General features: G+C 35.9%; 1 non-coding gene across 1 annotated transcript; it reads left to right on the plus strand.

Annotated features, from left to right (window-relative positions):
- The first annotated feature begins 3,331 nt into the window (after nucleotides 1–3,331).
- LOC114236124 (U6 spliceosomal RNA) lies at nucleotides 3,332–3,438 on the plus strand. The gene has a single exon (XR_003622149.1). It is a non-coding gene; the product is annotated as a U6 spliceosomal RNA (small nuclear RNA).
- Nucleotides 3,439–6,724: the final 3,286 nt, after the last annotated feature.

Raw genomic sequence — 6,724 nt, forward strand, 5'->3', positions numbered from 1 at the left:
GAGTGTTCCTTCCTCTGCCAATTTTTGGAAGAGTTTGAGAAGGATGGGTCTTTAGCGCATCTCTAAATGTTTGATAGAATTCACCTGTGAAGCCATCTGGTCCTGGAGTTTTGTTTGTTGGAAGATTTTAAATCACAGTTTCAATTTCATTACTCGTGATTGGTCTGTTCATATTTTCTATTTCTTCCTCATTCAGTCTTGGAAGGCTATACCTTTCTAAGAATTTGTCCATTTCTTCCAGGTTGTCCATTTTATTAGCATAGAGTTGCTTGTAGTAGTCTCTTAGGATGCTTTGTATTTCTGTGGTGTCCGTTGTAACTTCTCCTTTTTCATTTCTAATTTTATTGATTTGAGTCCTCTCCCTCTTTTTCTTGATGAGTCTGACTAATGATTTATCAATTTTGTTTATCTTCTTAAAGAACCACCTTTTAGTTTTATTGATCTTTGCTATTGTTTTCTTTGTTTCTAATCATTTATTTCTGCTCTGATCTTTATGATTTCTTTCCTTCTGCTAACTTTGGGTTTTGTTTGTCCTTCTTTCTCTAGTTCCTTTAGGTGTAAGGTTAGATTGTTTATTTGAGATTTTTCTTGTTTCTTGAGGTAGGCTTGTATAGCTATAAACTTCCCTCTTAGAACTGCTTTTGCTGCATCCCATAGGTTGTGGATTGTCGTGTTTTCATTGTCATTTGTCTCTAGGTATTTTTTGATTTCCTCTTTGATTTCTTCAGTGATCTCTTGGTCATTTAGTAACGTAGTGTTTAGCCTCCATGTGTTTGCGTTTTTAACGTTTTTTCCCCTGTAATTCATTTCTAATCTCATAACGTTGTGGTCAGAAAAGATACTTGATATGATTTCAATTTTCTTAAATTTACTGAGGCTTGATTTGTGACCCAAGATGTGATCTATCTTGTAGAATGTTCCATGCTCACTTGAGAAGAAAGTGTAATCTGCTGTTTTTGGATGGAATGTCCTATAAAGGTCAATTAAATCTATCTGGTCTGTTGTGTCATTTAAAGCTTCTGTTTCCTTATTTATTTTCATTTTGTATGATCTGTCCATTGCTGTAAGTGAGGTGTTAAAGTCCCCCACTAGTATTGTGTTACTGTCGATTTCCTCTTTTACAGCTGTTAGCAGTTTCCTTATGTATTGAGGTACTCCTATGTTGGGTGCATATATATTTATAATTGTTATATCTTCTTCCTGGATTGATCCCTTGATTCCTTGTCTCTTGTAACATTCTTTATTTTAAAGTCTATTTTTTCTGCTATGAGAATTGCTACTCCAGCTTTATTTTTATTTACATTTGCATGGAATATCTTTTTCCCTCCCCTCACTTTCAGTCTGTATGTGTCCCTAGGTCTGAAGTGGGTCTCTTGTGGACAGCATATATATGGGTCTTGTTTTTGTATCCATTTAGCAAACCTGTGTCTTGGTTCGAGCATTTAATCCATTCATGTTTAAGGTAATTATCAATATGTATGTTCCTATGATCATTTTCTTAATTGTTTTGGGTTTGTTTTTGTAGGTCCTTTTCTTCTCTTGTGTTTCCCACTTAGAGAAGTTCCCTTAGCATTTGTTGTAGAGCTGGTTTGGTGGTGCTGAATTCTCTTAGTTTTTGCTCATCTGTAAAGCTTTTGATTTCTCCATCGAATCTGAATGAGATCCTTGCTGGGTAGAGTAATCTTGGTTGTAGATTTTTCCCTTTCATCACTTTAAGTATATCATGCCACTCCCTTCTGGCTTGTAGAGTTTCTGCTGAGAAATCAGCTGTTAACCTTATGGGAGCTCCCTTGTATGTTATTTTTCATTTTTCCCTTGCTGCTTTCAATAATTTTTCTTTGTCTTTAACTTTTACCAATTTTATTACTATGTTTCTCTGCGTGTTTCGCCTTGGGTTTATCCTGTATGGGACCCTCCATGCTTCCTGGACTTGGGTGGCTATTTCCTTTCCTATGTTAGGGAAGTTTTCCACTATAATCTCTTCAAATATTTTCTTGGGTCCTCTCTCTCTCTCTTTTCCTTCTGGGACCCCTATAATGCGAATGTTGTTGCATTTAATGTTGTCCCAGAGGTCTCTTATGCTGTCTTCATTTCTTTTCATTCTTTTTTCTTTATTCTGTTCAGCAGCAGTGAATTCCACCGTTGTGTCTTCCAGGTCACTTATCCATTCTTCTGCCTCAGTTATTCTGCTACTGATTTCTTCTAGTGTAGTTTTCATTTCAATTATTATATTGCTCATCTCTGTTTGTTTGTTCTTTAATTCTTCTTGGTCTTTGTTAAACATTTCTTGCTTCTTCTCCATCTTTGCCTCCATTCTTATTCCGAGGTCCTGGATCATCTTCACTATCATTATTCTGAATTCTTTTTCTGGAAGGTTGCTTATCTCCACTTCATTTAGTTGTTTTTCTGGGCTTTTATCTTGTTCCTTCATCTGGTACACAGCCCTCTGCCTTTTCATCTTGTCTATCTTTTTGTGAATGTGGTTTTTGTTCCGCAGGCTGCAGGATTGTAGTTCTTCTTGCTTCTGCTGTCTGTCCTCTGGTGGATGAGCCTATCTAAGAGGCTTGTGCAGGTTTCTGCTGGGAGGGACTGGTGGTGGGTAGAGCTGGGTCTTGAAATTCTTTAAGTTGCAATAATATTATCTTTTTTATTATAAGATATAAAAGATCTTGTGAAGAATATGAGGACTTTAAGTCTGGTTTAAAATAGGGCTTGAAATATGTAACTTAAATCTAACAGTCTGATGAACCTATACATCTGATTTGTGCATACCCACAAAAATATTAAACAGGTTATTAGTTAGAAAGTCATAGGAGCAGAAGATAGAGATGATGATGATTATTAGTCTAAGTGCAAACGGAATTAACTTAAAGTGTTAATAAACACCTATAGGAAGATAGAATAATAGTAACAAGGATTTTATTCTTTTCATTCATTTAAGTGAGTAAAATACACACTAGGTAACTATTTTATATAGTTTTAAGAAAATAAAGAATGCAAAACTTTAAGCCTTAAAAGTAATGTTAGGTGGATACTATTAACTTTTCAAGAAATATTTTGCTTCAACATAAGACTAATTGTTAGTTTATTTAGTGATCTGCCCTTATGAGTTTAAGATATATATGTCTCTCCTAAAGTGAAAGCACATTGTTATGGTGAAATAGATTATTTTAAAACTAACTTCTATCCAACAGAATCTAAAGAGAGGAAGTTTACTGAGGGACTACTTAAAGTATAGATTATGAAAATGTCATTTGCATTTTTGTCATTAAGAATCAGAGAAATCAGACTCCCTCAGATACACTTTGAATGATAATTAAAAAGCAGTCAGGTGCTCACTTCGACAGCAGATATCCTAAAATTGGAATGATATACCGAAGATTAGCATGGCCCCTGCGCAAGGATGACAAGCAAATTTGTGAAGCAGTCCACATTTTTGAAATCAGAAAGAAAAAACGTAGTCAGTAAAATATTCTTGATAAGGGGAGTGAAGGCAGCCAATTGCAATTTTAAAATCAAGGTTTCTCAACTTCAGAATAATTGATTTTGTGGCTGTATAATTCTTCATTGTTGGGGGGAGAAGAGCTGCCATGTGCATTTTAGGATATTAAGCAACATTCCTGGTTTCTCCTCACTAGATGATAGTAGCACCCTCAATTGTGACAACCAAAAGTACTTCCAGGCTTTACCAAATGTCTCCTAGGACACAAAGTCTTTCTCATTTAAAAAACACAGCTTTAGGCTGACAGTTTGCAGCCTTTAGGTATGGAATTTATTTAGGTGGCTCAAAATAATGACAAGGAATAACATCAGATGTAAACTCCTTGAGGGTGTAGACTATCATTTTATCATGACTTCTTAGTACAGCTCTTGTCAAAAAAGAGGCAACTAATAAAGGAGGAAAATTACAAAATCAAGCTGAAGGAGAATTGTAAAGAATTCTAATTTACATCAGTAAATATCTGGGGCATAGTTGTGAAAATGGATTAAAAGGATGCTAAACAAATGAGGTAAAAGCATTAGTTCAGGGTGAATCTATAGATGTAGGAACACTTAACAGAGATTCCATGCACAATTTTAAACAGTAAAAGTAGTTTTAATTTACTTAGTCTGTTGACTAAATCCTTGATTCAAAGCTAGTACTAGCTAAAGATGACAATATGATACACCAGGAATATCTCCCTACTTAGAAAAAAAATTGCACTGTCAGAATCTGTCAGATGTAACTATTTTGGAGCTGCTGAAGGTTTGCAACTTCCAGGGAAAGGCTTGGATGGTAAGTTGTAGTTAATTTCAGTCAATTTTACCTCTTAGCACAGTAGAAGCTAACCTTCACCTCAACCACCACCCCAAGCCACGTGGCAGGCAACAGTGCACATGTTTCTGGAGTAGCTTGCACAAAGCTTGTGGGATCCAAATAGGGCAAAAAGACCCTGTCCTCCAAATGTTGAGGATCTGTGCTCTGATTGGTGCTTATGATCATAGAGGTGCAGACAAAAAGGGAGGCAGCCATAGTTGCACCTCCCCCATGATTGTAAGCCCCTCCCCCTCCAGCTGAAGTGACTTCCAGGGGATTTAAAGGGCCAGTGTTCTTCCCTCACCTTCATTTTTCACTTTTTCCCCTTTGAGAGTCAGGCATTAAATATTAGGACATTCAAAAACAACTGCTTATATGGCGAAAATTAGAAAGTGACCATGTATGGTCAGGGAAAGTCTCAGAAAAAACCTGGGAAGACTTTAAGTTTACACTTCAGGCTGATCCTTGGCATGAAGACACCTGGCAATAATAATAATAATAGTAGCAAAACCCAGCAGACCCTGGGGAATGGGGAGAATCTGATTTCCAGAGTTACCACTTTATTACATTTAAATGTCCAGTGTTCAACAACAACAAAAGAAACATGACATACAAAAAACAGGAAAGTATGACCTACTCAAAGGAAAAAGAATAATCTACAGAAACTGTCTCTGAAAGACCTAATGGCTGATATACTAGACAAAGAGTTTAAAACAATTATTTTAAAGATGTTCAAAGAACTAAAGGAAGATGTAGAGGAAGTTAAGAAAATGATGTATGAACAAAATAGAAATATCAATAAAGAGAAAATCTAAAAAGAAACCAAAAAGAAATGCTGAAATGCTGAAAAGTACAATAACCAAAATGAAAAATTCACTAGAGGGATTCAAAGGCAGATTTGAGCAGACAGAAGAATCAGCAAACTTGACAATGGAAATTATCAAGGCTGAGGAACAATAAGAAAAATGGTGAGGAAAATCCAACAGAGCCCAAGGGACCTGTGGGATGCCATCACATATACACCATGGGAGTCCCACAGGGAGAAGAGAGGAAGAGAATAAAGGATAAAGAGAATATTTGAAGAAACAATGGCTGAAAACTTCCCAAATTTGATGATAGATGTGAATATAAACATCCAAGAAGCCCAATGAACTTTAAGATGAACTAAGAGACCCATACTGAGAAACATAATAAAATTTTCAAAAGACAGAACCTTAAAAGCAGCAGAACAGAAATGAATCATCACACACAAGGGATATTTATTAAGAATATCAGTAGATTTCTCATCAGAAACTTTGGACGCCAGAAGACAGTGGGTCAATATAGTCAAAGAACTAAAAGAAAAAAAACCTGTCAGTCAAGAATCCTATATCCAGCAAAACTGTCCTTTAAAATTGAGAGAGAAATTAAGACATTCCCAGATAAACAAAAGCTGAAGGAGTTTGTGGTCACTAAACTGTCCTGCAAGAAATGCTGAAGGGAGTCATTCAGAGAAAAATGAAAGGACACTGGACAATGACTTGGAGCTATATGGAGAAATAAATGTAAATACTTGGGAAATTATAGTTATCATTACTGTAACTTTTGTTAGTATATCTGAATCCTGTTTTACATAATTTAAGAGACTGATACATTAAAAGGATTATTAGTTTATGTGATAGGGCACACAATATATAAATATGCAATTTTGTGACATCAACAACCAAAAGAGGTGGGGATGGAGCTGTAAAGAAGCAGAATTTTTGTATGTTATTGAAGTTAAGCTGGTATAAATTCAACTTAGAGTGTTATAACTTCAAGATGTTAAATGAAATCTCCATGGTAACCACCAAAAAAATAGCCATAGGACATACACAAAAGGAAAGGAGAAAGAAATTTCTCCCTAACAGTAATTGCTTTAAATGTAAATGAATTAAACTCTCCAATCAAAAGAAAGAGATTTGTAGGGTAGATAAAAATGCATGATCCAACTGTATGCTGTCTACAAAAGACTCACTGGCAATCCAAAGTTTTGTAGGCTTACAGGGCTATCCCTTCAAGCTGTTCTCACAGGCTGTTAAAAATAATAAGTGGCAGGCTGGATTTGACCTGCAGGCTGTAATTTGCCAACCTCTAGTCTACATGACTAAAGCATGTAAAGATGTCCCCTTTAAAGTTAAGAAGTTGCTACTGTGCCCTGTGCCATTAAGTGCCATAGCAATCCATGAGTTTCTTTGCATTTTGGAGGCATCGTGTATTACACTGAGGTATAAATATATTTTTACCTTTAGCCTGAAATGCTGGTTTTGACTGGATCCATAGAAAGAAAAAGTGGTTCAGACGACAATGGATGCAGTTCTGCCACTTACCTGACACAGAGATTTCAGTGGTTCTCATGGTGTTTCTAGCAGATTAAAAGACCATGTGAAGAATATGGCATAGTGGAGG

Source organism: Balaenoptera acutorostrata, chromosome 11 (genome assembly GCF_949987535.1).
Source record: "Balaenoptera acutorostrata chromosome 11, mBalAcu1.1, whole genome shotgun sequence".
Lineage (NCBI taxonomy): Eukaryota > Metazoa > Chordata > Mammalia > Artiodactyla > Balaenopteridae > Balaenoptera > Balaenoptera acutorostrata.